The sequence below is a fragment of the Salmo salar genome, chromosome ssa19, assembly GCF_905237065.1.
Source record: "Salmo salar chromosome ssa19, Ssal_v3.1, whole genome shotgun sequence".
Lineage (NCBI taxonomy): Eukaryota > Metazoa > Chordata > Actinopteri > Salmoniformes > Salmonidae > Salmo > Salmo salar.
In genome coordinates, this window is record NC_059460.1 from 59,811,554 (window position 1) to 59,831,883 (window position 20,330).

The 20,330-nt window shown below is 42.9% G+C and overlaps 1 protein-coding gene across 2 annotated transcripts in view; it reads right to left on the reverse strand.

The window, feature by feature from the left end:
• The window catches only part of LOC106579161 (gap junction gamma-1 protein), a 59,560-nt gene extending 40,588 nt beyond the window's left edge, over nucleotides 1-18,972 (reverse strand). Inside the window, exons 1-2 of one of the 2 annotated variants that reach the window (XM_014158774.2) lie at nucleotides 18,840-18,972; nucleotides 16,606-16,660 (exon numbers count right to left, since the gene is read on the reverse strand). The gene's annotated coding sequence lies outside the window, so the exon portion shown is untranslated. Of the gene's footprint in view, nucleotides 1-16,605; nucleotides 16,661-17,908; nucleotides 18,516-18,839 lie in introns of those variants that run through there. The other variant, XM_014158771.2, reaches the window with a different exon arrangement.
• Nucleotides 18,973-20,330: the final 1,358 nt, after the last annotated feature.

Here is a 20,330-nt window from a genome sequence, read left to right on the forward strand (position 1 = left end):
AATGATAGGCTTTCTATTTTGTGTTAAGTATAATTATATCTTGAGTGGTTAATCTTTTCATTGTGAAGTCCCTAATTCCTCTCCAGTCGTTAGTGCTAAAATTACATCACTCGCTTTGTCCAAACAACATCCACGAAACCCAGAAAGCCTCATCAAGGTAACAGTTAGTCATGCCCACGTGCAAATACAAGAGAAGAAAAACTCGACAGAATGAGCGTTTCTTCCCCTTTCGTGATAATTGAATTAAAATGCAAGTGCGCATCGCTTTAGCTTTTAAATATAGCTTGGCCGCATCCTAACACACTTCTGTGTGCTGCAATTAGCGACTCGAGTTAGTGTAGGCTGAGGTGAAGTGTTGCTTGAGGCAAAAACACACTAGCTGTGTGGAGTAGCAGCAGGAGCAGACACAACAATAGTCGACACTATGGAGGCTTGAGTAGTTAGCTAGCGCACTCAGCTGCAAGAGGGAGAAGTGGGTTACGGTTAGCCTTATGCTAGCTCACTAACTGCTTACACAGGTTTTCATGTCCTGCTCCATGGACTTACTGGGCTAACCCTGAGCGACCTCCAACTTCACTGTCTCCATCCATCTCTCCCTGGCCGGCTGCTTATGTGCCAACGAAGTCTCCCTGAGTCATTGATGCAAGGCGGGAATACTGAGAGGGTCCTGATTTATGAGGAGATTGTGTGTGCGTTTTCATGTGTCCCCCCTTCCAGAATCTAGACTCATATGGTGTCACATGTGAATACCCTTCACTTGCCTGTGCTGGGGGAGAAAGAGAATGAGTGAGATGGATAGAAATAGAGAGACAGACAAAGAGGAAAAGGGGTAGAGGGCCACGCTTGAGGATACACTTGACCCGTCCCTTGAACAACTGCTATGTGTGTGGCATGGCACAAACAATCATCTGGAATTATTACAGCGAGCACATGATGAAAAAGATCTATCCTACACATTGTTTTGCATTGGATAAACAAACATTGGCTTTTGATTCACTTGCATTTTTGATCACGGAGAGACTCGCCGTGATCTCGTCTGACCACACTTGGCTAGCTGCTATTTCATGCGGTCTATGGTACCTAACCCTGAAAGAAATGAATGGGGGCCTGGACGTTATAATGACCTGTCTCATTAACAGTCACGCCGCCTGCCAAAAACGCACCATCTGGCCGGGTTGTGTAACATCCCATGTGTTCGGGGCACAGACTGGGTGCCTTCGGGTTCCCACAAGGAGTGTGTGTGTGTGTGTGTGTGTGTGTGTGTGTGTGTGTGTGTGTGTGTGTGTGTGTGTGTGTGTGTGTGTGTGTGTGTGTGTGTGTGTGTGTGACTTTGTCTGAATGAGTGTGGACAGTGGACTCCAAAAGTCTAGGCCACACACACACCTTTTCTACAACGTCGGGAAAGAGATATTGTCCAGTGCAACCATTCACATCTGGCTTTGGTCACCATCATTTAGGCTGCTGCTGCTGCACAAGAATAATAACCAAAGACTCTTAAAACACAGATGTCTGTGATAGTAAGGTGCTCTGATATTTCGCCATGCCTCCAATCTCCCATTTTTTTCCCTCTGCTTTCTCTTGGACATTGAACGTCAGAAGAACATCTGGTAGAGGTGCAACAGAACTGGAGCGTTTCTGGTGAAAATCCAAGGAAAGCCTTCACTGAACATGCCCCATTTTGTAGGGTACTAAAGGCTAAATGTACTTCCTTTTTAGCCAGTCTGAAGGTTATTTTCTCGTTCTGAACTTCACTAATGGTAGGTTCTAATGATGTGGTTTGGTTGATACATGACTATGTAGTATCAGTGTTGAACAGATGTACATTTACAGTAAATGTCATGAACAGAGGCTTAATTGAATGGTTAGCAGTAAGTAATGTATAGTATAGATTAAGTCTCTCACCCAGATACTTCAGGTTGAACCAAACCAATGCCGTACAGGCCAAAATCTGGCAACCAAATAAAGCTCTACTGTATATCGCCAAAGGGGGCGGAAATGAAGATCTGGCAAAACTGGGAACATGTGGCTTTCATGACACTAACACACACACACACACACACACACACACACACACACACACACACACACACACACACACACACACACACACACACACACACACACACACACACACACACACACACACACAAACAGCATGGGTGACATGAGCAGAAACAATAGTCATCGCATTCTATCCATGGTCTGAAACAGGGTCACCATTGAGCACTTTGAACAGAACTACATTCCAGTGGACAGATCTATGGAAAGTTATTTCCTTTTATCTCCCCAGTCCACTCACTAAGCATGTTCTCACTGAAACCTCTTACTCCTCTCTCATTTTGTACTTAGTATACTCAACAAACAAACTTTGTACGAGAATTCAGAGAGGGCGACAAAGTTGGTTTGCGGGATTGGATACAGTCAACGGTAGCACATTTTGAAGTCAGAAAAATAAAGATGCGGTGGCCTTCCCTGTAGCTCAGTTGGTAGAGCATGGTGTTTGCAACACCAGGGTTATGGGTTCGATTCCCACGGGGGGCCAGCACAGAAAAAATAAATAAAAAATGTATGAAATGTATGCATTCACTACTGTAAGTCGCTCTGGATAAGAACGTCTGCTAAATAAACGGCTCTCTATCCACCGGATGTGTACCAAGCTCACTAAAAGTGGCAGTAATAAAGCCTCTCTTGAAAAAGCCGAATCTTGATCCAGAAATTATAAAAAACTATCGGCCTATATCGAATCTTCCATTCCTCTCCAAAATTTTAGAAAAAGCTGTTGCACAGCAACTGACTGCCTTCCTGAAGACAAACAATGTATACGAAACGCTTCAGTCTGGTTTTAGACCCCATCATAGCACTGAGACTGCACTTGTGAAGGTGGTAAATGACCTTTTAATGACGTCAGACCGAGGCTCTGCATCTGTCCTCGTGCTCCTAGATCTTAGTGCCGCTTTTGATACCATCGATCACCACATTCTTTTGGAGAGATTGGAAACCCAAATTGGTCTACATGGACAAGTTCTGGCCTGGTTTAGATCTTATCTGTCGGAAAGATATCAGTTTGTCTCTGTGAATGGTTTGTCCTCTGACAAATCAATTGTAAATTTCGGTGTTCCTCAAGGTTCCGTTTTAGGACCACTATTGTTTTCACTATATATTTTACCTCTTGGGGATGTCATTCGAAAACATAATGTTAAATTTCACTGCTATGCAGACGACACACAGCTGTACATTTCAATGAAACATGGTGAAGCCCCAAAATTGCCCTCGCTAGAAGCCTGTGTTTCAGACATAAAGAAGTGGATGGCTGCAAACTTTCTACTTTTAAACTCGGACAAAACAGAGATGCTTGTTCTAGGTCCCAAGAAACAAAGAGATCTTCTGTTGAATCTGACAATTAATCTGGATGGTTGTACAGTCGTCTCAAATAAAACTGTGAAGGACCTCGGCGTTACTCTGGACCCTGATCTCTCTTTTGAAGAACATATCAAGACTGTTTCAAGGACAGCTTTTTTCCATCTACGTAACATTGCAAAAATCAGAAATTTTCTGTCCAAAAATGACGCAGAAAAATTAATCCATGCTTTTGTTACTTCTAGGCTGGACTACTGCAATGCTCTACTTTCCGGCTACCCGGATAAAGCACTAAATAAACTTCAGTTAGTGCTAAATACGGCTGCTAGAATCCTGACTAGAACCAAAAAATTTGATCATATTACTCCAGTGTTAGCCTCCCTACACTGGCTTCCTGTTAAGGCAAGGGCTGATTTCAAGGTTTTACTGCTAACCTACAAAGCATTACATGGGCTTGCTCCTACCTATCTTTCCGATTTGGTCCTGCCGTACATACCTACACGTACGCTACGGTCACAAGACGCAGGCCTCCTAATTGTCCCTAGAATTTCTAAGCAAACGGCTGGAGGTAGGGCTTTCTCCTATAGAGCTCCATTTTTATGGAATGGTCTGCCTACCAATGTGAGAGACGCAGACTCAGTCTCAACCTTTAAGTCTTTACTGAAGACTTATCTCTTCAGTAGGTCCTATGATTAAGTATAGTCTGGCCCAGGAGTGTGAAGGTGAACGGAAAGGCTGGAGCAACGAACCGCCCTTGCTGTCTCTGCCTTGCCGGTTCCCCTCTTTCCACTGGGATTCTCTGCCTCTAACCCTTTTACAGAGGCTGAGTCACTGGCCTACTGGTGTTCTTCCATGCCGTCCATGGGAGGGGTGCGTCACTTGAGTGGGTTGAGTCACTGACGTGGTCTTCCTGTCTGGGTTGGCGCCCCCCCCTTGGGTTGTGCCATGGCGGAGATCGTTGTGGGCTATACTCGGCCTTGTCTTAGGACGGTAAGTTGGTGGTTGGAGACATCCCTCTAGTGGTGTGGGGGCTGTGCTTTGGCAAAGTGGGTGGGGTTATATCCTGCCTGTTTGGCCCTGTCCGGGGTATCATCGGATGGGGCCACAGTGTCTTCTGATCCCTCCTGTCTCAGCCTCCAGTATTTATGCTGCAGTAGTTTATGTGTCGGGGGGCTAGGGTCAGTCTGTTACATCTGGAGTATTTCTCTTGTCTTATCCGGTGTCCTGTGTGTATTTAAATATGCTCTCTCTAATTCTCTCTTTCTGTCTTTCTCTCGGAGGACCTGAGCCCTAGGACCATGCCTCAGGACTACCTGGTATGATGACTCCTTGCTGTCCCCAGTCCACCTGGCCGTGCTGCTGCTCCAGTTTCAACTGTTCTGCCTGCGGCTATGGAACCCTGACCTGTTCACCGGACGTGCTTGTTGCACCCTCGACAACTACTATGATTATTATTATTTGACCATGCTGGTCATTTATGAACATTTTAACATTTTAACATTTTGACCATGTTCTGTTATAATATCCACCCTGCACAGCCAGAAGAGGACTGGCCACCCCTCATAGCCTGGTTCCTCTCTAGGTTTCTTCCTAGGTTTTTGGCCTTTCTAGGGAGTTTTTCCTAGGGAGTTTTTCCTAGCCACCGTGCTTCTTTCACATGCTTTGCTTGCTGTTTGGGGTTTTAGGCTGGGTTTCTGTACAGCACTTTGAGAATATCAGCTGATGTACGAAGGGCTATATAAAAATAAATTTGATTTGATTTGATTTTAAATGACTAAAATGTAAAATGAGATTTAACACGGTTCCTAAATCAGCCACCATCCTAAAGTTGTTCAAGGGCAACAGTCTTTATACTGTGCCTTAAGACTTGATTGAATGTTTGACATCGATTCCTTTCCCGCTTTTTAAATGGTAATACATCCACTAACTGAACACTGGAGACTCTACTGTCCTCAAGGAGTGTGCTGTAGGGACACATGGTATAACATGTATTATTATCCGTTTGTGGCAGTAATGAATTTTACAGGTATTCTCTATTTCAAATCATTTCTGGGGTCTCGAAGAAATTCTTCCACGACATTCTGTCCGATCCTAATCTGCGAGTAAAAGCCTTTGTGGCTTGGTTGCGAGGTAGGAGCACTAGTGGATGCCGTATATACAAAAATTGTTACCGGGAGAGTGCAGCGCACCTTCCCATCCCGGTGCCACAGGATGTCTCAAAGCCCCACAACAGCAGCCTCCAGCTTCCTGCAGCTCTAGTAAAAGAGCTATTTGTGGTTCGGTACTTGAAAAAGAAACCCAGTGCGGAGTGTGTCTCTCTAAGACGACCACAAAGTTTGAGAGGAAAGGCTAACGGTTTCTTATGGTTTGCAGAGTGAGGCACTTCAGCCGTTTGCTCCTAAAGAAGGGGTTTGGGGCGATAGGACAAGACCCCTGGATGGAGTGGGTACTACTCCAGATCTGTCGACTACTCCTCTTTTTGGTCTCTTTTGTCTACTTTCATGACAGTGCAACACAGCAGGGCTTCCACTGACTCATTTTGAAGCCACGGAGATCCAGCAGAGTGCATAAGCCAAAGGAGGGCAATGATTTGTGAGTGGCAGAGAAAATCTGGACTTTACAGTGAAATGTTAATTCAGTGTTACTTCATGATGGTGCTGGTTAAATTGTACTGTACTTTAAATAGGTACAGTAAGGAATTAAAACCTGTAATGGGATTTCCAGGGTAAGTCAACAACATTCCTCTCGCAGCTAGCCTAAGGTTTTTTTTCCCTCTCGCTATAAACATTTTATTGAATGCACAAAATCAGCTTTACATTCTTGCAAAGCAAGAAGACCGTTTTTTTATTTATTTATCCCAGATACCGTGATTTTGACCAGCCAAAAGCCATTGCGCATTTATGGGATACTTGCATGCACCAGCGAAATCATGAGAAGTGTTAGGAAAGGTCTATATACTGTAATACAGCTTCGGAGTATTTCAAGAGAGAGGAAAAAGTGAGAGAGATAGCCTTTCGCTGAAGGCTGTGAATTTTGTAAGACCATCATTTCAACTTGTGTAAGACTTCAACAAACACATTTGGGGGGGGGTCTGGCAGCCAGTGCTCTCGTATAAAAAGATGCCTCCGTTATATTATATTATTTGATTTTATTTAACATTTACTTAAATAGGCAAGACAGTTAAGAACAAATTCTTATTTACAATGACGGCCTACCAAAAGGCAAAAGGCCTCCTGTGGTTACGGGAGATGGGATTAAAAATGTAAATAAATTATATACAAATATAGGACAAGACACACATCACGAAATGAGACAACACAACACTACATAAAGAGAGACCTAAGACAACAACACAGCATGGTAGCAACACAACATGACAACAACATGGTCGAAACACAACATGGCAGAAGCACAACATGGTAGCAGCACAAAACAGGGTATAAACATTATTGGGCACAGACAACAGCACAAAGGGCAAGAAGGTAGAGACAACAATACATCACGCAAAGCAGCCACAACTGTCAGTAAGAGTGTGCACAATTGAGTCTTCGAATGAAGAGATTGAGATAAAACTGTCCAGTTTGAGTGTTTGTTGCAGCTCGTTCCAGTCGCTAGCTGCAGCGAACTGAAAAGACAAGCGACCCAGGGATGTGTGTGCTTTGGGGACCTTTAAGAGAATGTGACTGGCAGAACGGGTGTTGTATGTGGAGGATGAGGGCTGCAGTAAATATCTCAGATAGGGGGGAGTGAGGCCAAAGAAGGTTTTATAAATAAGCATGAACCAGTGGGTCTTGCGACGGGTATACAGAGATGACCAGTTTACAGAGGAGTATAGAGTGCAGTGATGTGTCTTATAAGGAGCATTGGTGGCAAATCTGATGGCCGAATGGTAAAGAACATCTAGCCGCTCGAGAGCACCCTAACCTGCCGATCTATAAATTACGTCTCCGTAATCTAGCATGGGTAGGATGGTCATCTGAATCCGGGTTAGTTTGGCAGCTGGGGTGAAAGAGGAGCGATTACGATAGAGGAAACCAAGTCTAGATTTAACTTTAGCCTGCAGCTTTGATATGTGCTGAGAGAAGGACAGTGTACCCTCTAGCCATACTCCCAAGTACTTGTATGAGGTGACTACCTCAAGCTCTAAACCCTCAGAGGTAGTAATCATACCTGTGGGGAGAGGGGCATTCTTCTTCCCAAACCACATGACCTTTGTTTTGGAGATGTTCAGAACAAGGTTCGGAAAGTATTCAGACCCCTTGACTTTTTCCACATTTTGTTGCGTTACAGCCTTATTCTAAAATGTATTAAATAAAATGTTTTCCTCATCAATCTACACACAATACCCCATAATGACAAAAGAGAAAGCATAATTTTTTTACATTTTTTTGCTAATTAATAAAACATTTTTAACAGAAATACCTTATTTACATAAGTATTCAGACCCTTTGCTATGAGACTCGAAATTGAGCTCAGGTGCATCCTGTTTTCATTTATCATCCTTGAGACGTTTCAACAATTTGAAGTCCACCTAAGGAAAATTCAATTAATAGGACGTGATTTGGAAAGGAACACACCTGTCTATATAAGGTCCCACAGTTGACAGTGCATGTTAGGGCAAAAACCAAGCCATGAGGACGAAGAAATTGTCCATAGAGCTCCGAGACAGGAATGTGTCGAGGCACAGATTTGGGGAAGGGTATCAAAAAATGTCTGCACACTTGAAGGTCCCCAAGAACACAGTGGCCTAAATGGAAGAAGTTTGGAACTACCAACAATCTTCAGGGAGGTGACCAAGAACCCAATGGTCACTCTGACAGAGCTCCATAGTTCCTCTGTGGAGATGTGAGTACTTTCCAGAAGGACAAACATCTCTGCAGCACTCCACCAATCAGGCCTTTATGGTAGAGTGGCCAGACAGAAGCCACTCCTCAGTAAAAGGCGCATGACAGCCTGCTTGGAGTTTGCCAAAAGGCACCTAAAGGACTCTCAGACCATGAGAAGCAAGATTCTCTGGTCTGATGAAACCAAGATTGAACTCTTTGGCCTGAATGCCAAGCGTCATGTCTGGAGGAAACCTGGCACCATCCCTATGGTGAAGCATGGTGGTGCCAGCGTGATACTGTGGGGATGTTTTTCAGTGGCAGGGACTGGAAGACTAGTCAGGATCGAGGGAAAGATGAACGAAGCAAAGTACAGAGAGATCCTTGATGAAAACCTGCTCCAGAGTGCTCAGGACCTCAGACTGGGGCGAAGGTTCACTTTCCAACAAGACAATGATAAGCACACAGCCAAGACAACGCAGGAGTGGCTTTGGGACAACTCTCTGAATGAACTTGAGTGACCCAGCCAGAGCCCGATCGAACATCTCTGGAGAGACATGAAAATAGCTGTGCAGCAACGCACCCCCTCCAACCTGACAGAGCTTAAGAGAATCTGCAGAGAAAAATGGGAGAAACTCCCCTAATACAGGTGTGCCAAGCTTGTAGCGTCATACCGAAGAAGACTCGATGCTGTAATCGCTGCCAAAGGTCCTTCAACTACTAAGTAAAGGATCTGAATACTTACTGTATGTAAATGTGATATTTCAGTTTTGTTTTGCAAAAATGTCTAAAAAACAGTTTTTGCTTTGACATTATGGGATATTGTGTGTAGACTGATGATGTGGAAAAAGTGAAGGGGTCTGAATACTTTCCGAAAGCACTGTATCTATTGGCAAGTCTCTGTTAAGCAGCGGACATGAGGCAATGAAGTTACACTCACTACTAAATGTTTGCCATCTGATATCTTACAATGGATTTCTGCCAGAAGTCAAAGAGCTCTGGATGAGTTATCTGTACAGTTGCCATTTTTTCCTTGTGCTTTCTACTAGTGTTTTTTTCTCTGTTCTTCTCCCCTCGACTCACTTTCGCTTGTAAATGTCCACACTCAACGAAAATGACATTCGGTAGCTACTAGCTATGCTTGTATAACTTTATGAACTGGATTTGCCTGTCATTGCAACTAGTTTATGTTCGTTTTCGCTCATTAGCATTTAGCTAACAGAGTCTATATGATTTCGCAATTAGTTGGTGCTGATTTTGTTAGCATTCTGGTAATAGACGCCCAATGGGCTTTTCTTGCGTTTTTAGAACCCCCTTGTGTGCTATACCGGTAATACCGTAAATCCAGGGATAAGAGAAGGATGTAAAATCTGGATACCGCCCAAGCCTACTTCTGATGTTCCTTTCACATTGATCCCAATGCCCTGCTGTTCAGGAAGGAAAGAATGTGGGTCACGCTGGGATGCCTGTAAGGTGCTTTTAGGTCAGGCCGTGTGGGTTGCAGTAACTTATCCCTGAACCTAAACTACAGGTAGGGCCAGAGTCAGAACAAGACCATGGCGATGGTCAGGCTAGGGTCAGGAGCCCAGGGCAAAGAGCAGGGACAAGGCTAGAGCCAGGGTGCAAACTAGACCAGAACAAGGGCAAGAATCAGACCAGGGTCAGGGCGAGAGACTATGACAGATCTAGTGCAAGGGTAAGTGCTCAGGCTAAAAAAAGCAAACAGGCCAAGGCTAGGGCCACGACTCAAGCATGGGGCGGGGGCAGGGATGAGTCAGTCCACCACTGAAGATCTGAAGTACCTAGTCATGAGCGATGAACCTAAATGTCGGTTTATTTTAGTTTTGTAAATAACTAATAGACTGGTGTCGGTTCAATTATTTGAATTCCATTTCGTTTGTTTATTTTCTGTGCCGTTTCTCTAGAGATATTTCTCTCTGGGAGATATTGTACAACTCACCATAGTTAAGCGGGTGTGGCCCAGCTGGGCTACAGCATTCCCCTATGGAACAAGGGCAGGACTGACGGGCTGGTGCCCAACTGGAGGACAGGCTGTGGTGAGTGAGAGAGGGATGAAAGGAGCTGTTGTCTGGGGGCTAAGTCCCCGCTGATGGAGGATAAAGAAAGCATAAAGACAGAGGGATGACGAAAGAGGGATGGAGAATTTCTCATGTTCTCAGAAACATCATTGACAGAGTCGCACACATATGGTCAGACACAGACACAAAGTTTCATACATTACATTTTCTCTCAATTAAAGATTGGGCTTGCTTCATTTAAACAAGATTTGGGGCAATCTTACCAAGATGGAAGACAGTGTTAAGTTGATAAGCAGAATCACTGCTTGGCTGGAACAATAGCCTGCATCCACCACACAGGTTACGAGGTTAAGATTTCCCACCAGATTTAAACCATCCACCCAAAATAAATGGTTTAAAACAGTAGCTAAAAAAGAAAGGAAATATAAACTAGGGCCGAAAGTTTAGGGTAAGTATTTCCCTTTCACCATGTCATGAGGTCACAGTACATATGGAGATGTTTTGTTGTTGTCTTGGGATCAAAACAGCCTAACCATGTATTATGGTGCAGACCATAAATGTGACTTAATCTAAATATGTCTCTGAAGAAAAAGGAGTCAGACACTCTATTTCGAGGGGGCCGTTGGAGCTAGATGATGCGGTGGGCCGTTCTGACGAGCTCGAATGGTTGTGGCAAGCCGCCACTGTTTACATAGCGAACAACAGGATTTTTTATCTTACATGTCATTGGGATTCACTAAGGCCCAGGAGACAATACGGGAACAAAACACAGAGGCACATTTAAACGTAAGGCTTTTCTTTCTCTATGGACCCAAGAAGAGAGCATGAATTGAAGCGATGTCCCTCTGCCAATATTGAAGCAGGACAGATTCCCCCATGCCAAAATGAGTTACTAACTGTGGCCAGTAACCTGCTTAACTGAAGTATTTTTATTGGAAAGTGTTTCCAGCCCTGGTTATTGTTTTGTCTTTGTATACCGCATAACATAACCAAGAGGAGATGCTAGCTAAATAATAATACAGTATCAGGGTATGTGCAGGTTCCATGAAGTTGAATTTAAGACCTTTTTATGCGACTTGAAATGTAATTTAATACTAATTTTGAGGGTTGCGTGTTGTGGTGGCAGAATTTCCACAACAGCGTGCCACACAACTGCTAATTTTCCCCTCCAGAAATGAGCCCATGTTGGCAAAAAGTCGTATTTTTAGGGCTGGCTCTTTCACCAAGAGCTATAGCCTACATGGTTCATATTGTCAGGCAGGTGTGCTATTTTAGCAATGAGCATTCTCCTGTAGCCTAACAGATGTAGTAGCATAGTGGCTAGGCTATAGATGGCTGAAGCATGGGGTTGCCAAACTGCATTTGTTTAGGCTAATCATTAGCTAGATCACAAACGCTAAGTGTTCCAAATTTTGGCTTCAATACCAATACTATACTGAACAAAAATATAAAACGCAAAATGCAACAATTTCAACGATTTTACTGAGTTACCGTTCATATAAGGAAATCAGTCAATTGAAATGAATTAATTAGGCCCTAATTCTATGGACTTCACATGATGGGCAGGGGCGCAGCCAAGGGTTGGCCTGGTAGGGCATAGGCCCACCCACTGGGGAGCCAGGTTTAGCCAATCAGAATTAGTTTTTCCCCACAAAAGGGCTTTACAGAAATACTCCTCAGTTTCATTAGCTGTCCGGGTGGCTGGTATCAGATTATCCCGCAGGTGAAGAAACTGGATGTGGAGGTCCTGGGCTGGTGTGGTTACACGTGGTCTGCGGTTGTGAGGTTGGTTGGACTTACTGCCAAATTCTCTAAAATGACATTGGAGGAGGCTTATGGTAGAAAAATGTACATTAAATTGTCAGTGGACATTCCTGCAGTCAGCATGCCAATTGCACACTCCCTCAAACTTGAGGAATCTGTGGCATTGCGTTGTGTGACAAAACTGCACATTTTAGCGTGCCATTTTAATGTCCCCAGCACAACGTACACTTGTGTTTGTTTCTATATTTTGTTTCTTTTTTTTGGTACTTTTACCCCTTTTTAGTTCCAACCGCCGTGTCTTTGTGAGACGAAGAGTAGGTGAACGGATGATTTCCACATATGTGGTTCCCACCATGAAGCATGGAGGAGGAGGTGTGATGGTGTGGGGGTACTTTGCTGGTGACACTGTCAGCGATTTATTTAGAATTCAAAGCACACTTAACCAGCATGGCTACCACAGCATTCTGCAGCGATACGCCATCCCATCTGGTTAGTGGGACTATCATTCTTTTTTCAACAGGACAATGACCCAAAACACACTTCCAGGCTGTGTAGCGGCTATTTGACCAATTAGGAGAGTGACGGAGTGCTGCATCAGATGACCTGGCCTCCAGAATCACCCGACCTTAACCCAATTGAGATGGTTTGGGATGAGTTGGACCGCAGAGTGAAGGAAATGCAGCCAACAAGTGCTCAGTATATGTGGGACCTCCTTCAAGACTGTTGGAAAACCATTCCAGGTGAAGCTGGTTGAGAGAATGCCAAGAGTGTGCAAAGGGTGGCCACATATATAAAATATATTTCGATTTGTTTAACACTTTTTCGGTTACTAAATGATTCCATATGTATTATTTCATAGTTTTGATGTCTTCACTATTATTCTACAATGCAGAAAATAGTAAAAATAAAGAACAACCCTGGAATGAGTAGGTGCGTCCAAACTTTTGACTAGTACTGTATGTAAATGTAATATTTCAGTTTTTTATTTTTATTATAAATTAGCCCAAATTTTGAAAAACGTATTGCTTTGTCATTATGGGGTATTGTGAACAGATTGATGGGGGGGGGGACTATTTTAATCCAATTTAGAATAAGGCTGTAACGTCACAAAATGTGGAAAAAGTCAAGGTTTCTGAATACTTTCCGAATGGACTGAATGTATATAATGGTGTGAAATGGACAGTATTTGAATAGAAAAGCTGTGTACAGCAAAGGAAAGGTGTGTACAACAGTATATAGGATGAGCCTTGATTAGATTACAGTATATACAGTTGAAGTCGGAAGTTTACATCCACTTAGGTTGGAGTCATTAAAACTCGTTTTTCAACCACTCCACAAATTTCTTGTTAACAAACTACAGTTTTGACAAGTCAGTTAGGACATCTACTTTGTGCATGACACAAGTCATTTTTCCAACAACTGTTTACAGACACAGAAGTTTACATACACTAAGTTGACTGTGCCTTTAAACAGCTTGGAAAATTCCAGAAAATGTCATGGCTTTAGAAGCTTCTGATAGGCTAATTGACATAATTTCAGTCAATTGGAGGTGTACTTGTGGATGTATTTCAAGGCCTACCTTCAAACTCAGTGCCTCCTTGCTTGACATCATGGGAAAATCAAAAGAAATCAGCCAAGACCTCAGAAAAAAATTGTAGACCTCCACAAGTCTGGTTCATCCTTGGGAGCAATTTCCAAATGCCTGAAGGTACCACGTTCATCTGTACAGACAATAATACACAAGTATAAACACCATGGGACCACGCATCCGTCATACCGCTCAGGAAGGAGACACATTCTGTCTCCTAGAGATTAACGTACTTTGGTGCAAAAAGTGAAAATCAATCCCAGAACAACGGTAAAGGACCCTGTGAAGATGCTGAAGAAAACAGGTACAAAAGTATCTATATCCACAGTAAAACGAGTCCTATATTGACATAACTTGAAAGGCCGCTCAGCAAGGAAGAAGCCTCTCCTCCAAAACCCCCATTAAAAAGCGACTACGGATTGCAATTGCACATGGGGACAAAGATCGTACTTTTTGGAGAAATGTCCTCTGGTCTGATGAAACAAAAATAGAACTGTTTGGCCATAATGACCATCGTTATGTTTGGAGGAAAAAGAGGGATGCTTCCAAGCCGAAGAACACCATCCCAACCGTGAAGCACAGGGGTGGCAGCATCATGTTGTGGGGGTGCTTTGCTGCAGGAGGGACTGGTGCACTTCACAAAATAGATGGCATCATGAGGTAGGAAAATTATCTGGATATGTTGAAGGAACATCTCAAGACATCAGTCAGGAAGTTAAAGCTTGGTCGCAAATGGGTCTTCCAAATGGACAATGACCCCAAACATACTTCCAAAGTTGTGGCAAAATGGCTGAAGGACAACAAAGTCAAGGTATTGGAGTGGCCATCACAAAGCCCTGACCTCAATCCTATAGCAAATTTGTGGGCAGAACTGAAAAAGCGTGTGTGAGCAAGGAGGACTACAAACCTGACCCAGTTACACCAGCTCAGTCAGGAGGAATGGGCCAAAATACCCCCAACTTACTGTGGGAAGCTTTTGGAAGGTTACCCAAAATGTTTGACCCAAGTTAAACAATTTAAAGCCAATGCTACCAAATGAAAAAATGAAAAAAATAAAAGCAGAAATAAATCAGTCTCTCTACTATTATTCTGACATGACACATTCTTAAAATAAAGTGGTGATCCTAACTGACCTAAGACAGGGAATTTTTACTAGGATTAAATGTTAGGAATTGTGGAAAAACTGAGTTTAAATGCAAATGGCTAAGGTGTATGTAAACTTCCGACTTCAACTGTACATGTGAAGTGGGTAAAACAGTATATAAACATTATTAAAGTGACCAGTGTTCAATGACTATGTACATAGGTTAGCAGTCTCTAAGGTGCAGGGTAGAGAACCGGGTGGTAGCCGGCTAGTTACAGTGACTAAGGTTCAGGGCAAGGGACTGGGCGGAGGCAGGCTACTGGTGACTATTTAACAGTCGGATGGCCTGGAGATGGAATCTGTTTTTCAGTCTCTCGTCCCAGCTTTGATGCACCTGTACTGTCTCCGCCTTCTAGATGGTAGTGGGGTGAACAGGCCGTGGCTCAGGTGGCTGAGGTCCTTGATGATCTTCTTGGTCTTCCTGTGACACCGGGTGCTGTAGATGGCCCAAAGGGCAAGCAGTGTGACCCCAGTGATGTGTTGGGCTGACAGCCCCACCCTCTGTAGAGCCCTGCGGTTGTGGACAGTGCAATTGCCGTACCAGGCAGTGATACAGCTCTCAATGGTGTATCTGTAGAAGTTTGTGAGGGTCTTAGGTGCCAAGCCAAATTTCTTCAGCCTCCTGAGGTTGAAGAGGCACTGTAGCAACTTCTTCACCATTCTATCTGTGTGAAGGGACCATTTCATGTTGACCGTGATGTGCCCCCCGGGGAACCTGAAGCTTTTCCCCCTCACCACTGCGGCCCGTCGATGTGGATGGGTGGTGCTCTCTCTGCTGTCTCCTGAAGTCCACGATCAGCTCCTTTGCTTTGTTGACGCTGAGGGAGAGGTTATTTTCCTGGCACCACTCTGCCAGGGCCCTCACCTCCTCCCTGTAGGCTTTCTCATCGTAGTTGGTAATCATGTTCATCACTGTTTATCAGCCAACTTGATGTTTGAGTTGGAGACGTGCGTGGCTACACAGTCATGGGTGAACAGGGAGTACAGGAGGGGAAGCACCCACCCTTGTGAGGTAGGTGTTGTTGCCTACCTTCATCACCTGGGGTCAGCCCGTCAGAAAGTCCAGGACCCAGTTGGCAACGGCCCGACTCGCACTGGCACACGATGTGCACACACAGAGGTGCACATGTGGATAGCTCTCTTACATTTTGAGTGCGCCTCGAGTGTTATTTGATGTTAAATTGTTTATATTTATTTGCCGTGGTGGCAAGAATTAAGTAGCAGCACAATATAACGGAAACACTGTAGTCATCTCCGTCACATTTTTTAAGACCTTCGAAAAACTGAATTTAAAGGGATACTTCGGGATTTTGCTAATGATGCCGTTTATCTACTTCCCTAGAGTAAGGAAGTTAGAGGTAGTTTCTCCAGCCAATGCTAACTAGTGTTAGCTAGTAGATACCCATAGACTTCCAGTCATTGTGCTAACGCTAGTTAGCATTGGCTCGCAAGACTATCTCTAACTTCCTTCATACTGGACACAGAGACATAAAAATGGTACCCACTAGTTTGACTCTGGTGTCCTTAATCATCCCTTTAAGACCTTTTAAGACTTTTTAAGGGCACCCTGAGTATAGATGGAATAAAATAAGGCCGGTATTTAAATCAATTGGAGATCAGGATAGTGCCTTTAGAAGTGTCCCATGGCATTACTCTGTTTAGTTCTGAAGGCAAACCTGACTGAGAAGACATGCATTCACTGCAACCAGATTGACTAATTCTAATCAAGTGTCAAGTCCCTTCATCCTGAATCCCACTGCAGTGCAAAACAAACGCACTTCTGGAAGCACTATTTGGAAAGGTACGTACTGCAATCGATTGAATATTGGTCTAAAATAATTCTAAAACTAAAAGTGGAGAAAAATATCAACATTGTGAGGGCATTATTACCTGTCTATTTCAGTTCTGGATGTCGGTCAATTGGGGGACTTCAAAGCCCAGATACCTGGAAACAGAGAACAAACAGGAATCATGATAGTCTTGATAGAAGATAGGCTAATAACTGAACAGGTGAGTTACTGCACTGCAAATGTTGCCCTAGATGATACAGCGTAGATTTTGTAAGCCATAGTGATATTTTTGATTGCATGTCTCGTGTGGCTCAGTTGGCAGAGCATGGTGTTTGCAACGCCAGGGTTGTGCGTTCGATTCCCACGGGGGACCAGTACGGATAATTTTTTTTAATGAAATGTATGCATTCACTACTGTAAGTCGCTCTGGATAAGAGCGTCTGCTGAATGACTAAAATGTAAATGTAAACCTTCATTAGTAGAATGATCAAGAATCCAATTCTCTCCCATTCTCCCAAATATATCACTTTCTTGCACCTACTCTCTCCTGTTCCCACTCTCTTGTTTAAATGTACAGGCCTACCGTTTTGGAAAGTGGAAATAAAGTGTGAGGAGGAGAAAGAATAGAAAAATCAAAAAAAGATAGGACAGAGTCTTGCGACAGCCACATTTGAGAACTTTTCCTGTTGAAAGTCTATTGCTGCCATTCTACAGTTTCTCACTGTATCATCTCTCAATAACAGCATATCCACACAAGTTAATTTAACTGGAGGTGTTGTGAATAAATAAATATCTGCTGACTGTGTGTGTGTGTGTGTGTGTGTGTGTGTGTGTGTGTGTGTGTGTGTGTGTGTGTGTGTGTGTGTGTGTGTGTGTGTGTGTGTGTGTGTGTTACAAACTGCTTTCAACAAGGACATTTCCTTTGGGAAAGTGACTTGTTGTCTAATCCATTTTAAAGTTTTGTTCCAAGACCTAGTATGGTCTGAAATGCTTTGCCATTGTGTTTTAGCTAGCTATGAGTTGTTAGTTAACGTTAGTCATATTCATCACTGGTAATGTTAGGTATGTATAGGCTAGCTAAACAGATACAAGTCAGTCTTGATAAGATGAAATATATGCTAAAAAAAAAAGTCAGAGAGCTACAGCAAGCCAACTAGCTAGCTACTGTAGCTTGATGGTAAGCAAAAAAGTTATAAATCAAAAATAATGCGGGAATCAGACCCGGGTCAGGGCGAGACTGTGACAGATCTAGCGCATGCTAACATTAGCCATAATTAATTCCGAACTGCACATCTTACCAAACAATATCAGAAAGCTAGCTAGCAAGCAAACAACATTTAAAATGTTGTCAAAGTAACGTTAGTTAGCTAGCTGGCTTGAAAGCTGTCTTTAAAAAATCTTACCTTGTCCAAACGTCAACTTGGCTTTAACAAATATGAATGAGGAACTCAGATTTACTGTCATATTTTGGTTTTCAACAAAGTCCCATTTACAACCAAATGTCTTCTTACCATAAAGTTGATTAAATCAATTTCTATATTCGAACAACTAGCTATTTAAATGTTTATAAAAAACGCGGGATTGCCTGCTGGGTGGATAGAAACTCCCAAAATACTCGCACGTTGGTTATTTTTCTTTTCCAGCTTCAAAGCCTTGCTCCACATCTGGCTGACGTTCTGAAAGCATGCTACTGGCTAAACAGCTGGCTAAATTCTGATTCCCCACGACGGTCCGGGCGTCTTCGAACGGCTTAACGAAAGTGGTTCTCTTCAAACAAATTAGATTTGCGCCGTCAACGTATAACAAGCAAGTGACATGTAGTCACACAATTTATATTTCACAAAGTTTATATTTCAATTGCAAATTGTCGACGTTTTCAAAAGGAGCAATCGTGACCAGTGCCTCCCGAGAGCACGCGAGACGGATGCAACTGAAAAGCGGAGCAATGCAGACAGACACTTCAGTTGCAGAAACCATTCACCAACTTTACCTATTCACATTGTACTGCACTCACTGGCCCAGTCTACGATTACTCTATCCGAGCAGCTAACAGTACTGGCCTAAAATCTCACTTAATGTAGGCTACAGTAGTCAGAGTACATAGTCTTGTGAAAGATTCGAGTTGAGTAGGCTATAGTATGTGCATTTTACATTTAATTTACAATTTGTTTATTTAAAAAAATTATATATATATATATATATATATATATATATATATATATATATATATATATATATATATATATATATATATATATATATATATATATATAGCCCTTGTCTTGCACTTGTATGGTGCCAAACTTAAGTTCTTTGTGAGAGCAAATGTCTTACCTCTGACTCTGAAGAGACATTTTTTTTCTTGTGTCTTCATATACCACGTAGCAAGATTAAGGTTGGCTTGACCATGGCTTGACTAGTTTACAATACTTTTACATCACTGCAGGTTATTGTAAGAGAGAGGGAGAGGGGAGGAGGAAGAGAGCAGGGTGTAGCAAAACCCAACATCTCTGGATGAAGCACGTGCTGTGCTTATTGTTACTGCCTCAACGAAGTTTCTGACTTGGATCTACCTAAATTCTTATTATTTCCTACCATACTAAGCCAGAATCAGGTGTGGTGCTTGGTTGGAACAAAACCTTGCAGTAGGCCTGTGGCATTTCCGGACCAGAGTTTATTGATCCTACCAATCACCTCAACACCCAATTGAGCGTGGGCAGGTCTGTCTGTAAAATTGAGAATTCTACTCTCAAAGGTTTCCCTGATAAATTAAACATGTAAATAAAATACAGAAGGGTCAGGACCAGACTTTAAGGCGCTAGTTTAAAAAATAATATGGTTTCAGTTGTAACATTGTAATCTCTTAAAAAGAAAGTTCACCTGGCCATACTCATAGTTCAATACATTTGTAAAATACAAGAGGACAAGTAAATTAAAGTTTGACTCCTCACAAGTCCCCAACTGGCAGCTTCATTAAATAGTACCCGCAAAACACCAGTCGCAACATCAACAGCGAAGAGGCAACTCCGGGATGCTGGCCTTCTAGGCAGAGTTCCTCTGTCCAGTGTCTGTGTTCTTTTGTCCATCTTAATCTTTTCTTTGTATTGGCCAGTCTGAGATATGGCTTTTTCTTTGCAACTCTGTCTAGAAGCTGCCCGTTGAGGACTTGTGAGGCATCTGTTTCTCAGACCAGACACTAATGTACTTGTCCTCTTGCTCAGTTGTGCACCGGGGTCTCCCACTTCTCTTTCTATTCTGGTTAGAGATAGTTTGAGCTGTTCTGTAAAGGGAGTAGTACACAGCATTGTACGAGATCTTCAGTTTCTTGGCAATTTCTCACATGGAATAGCCTTAATTTCTCAGAACAAGAATAGACTGACCAGTTCCAGAAAAAAGTTATTTGTTTCTGGACATTTTGAGCCTGTATTTGAATCCACAAATGCTGATGCTCCAGATACTCAACTAGTCTAAAGAAGGCCAGTTTTATCGCTTCTTTAATCAGAACAGCCGTTTTCAGCTGTGCTAACATAATTGCAAAAGGGTTTTCTAATGATCACTTAGCCTTTTAAAAAGATAAACTTGGACTAGCTAACACAACGTGCCATTGGGTGGTTGCTGATAATGGGCCTTTGTTCGCCTATGTAGATATTCCATTCAAAATCAGCCGTTTCCAGCTACAATAGTAATTTACTACATTAACAATGTCTACACTGTATTTCTGATCAATTTTATGTTATTTTAATGGACAAGAAATGTGCTTTTCTTTCAAAAACAAGGACATTTCTAAGTGACCCCAAACTTTTGAACGGTACTGTATGTATTTGA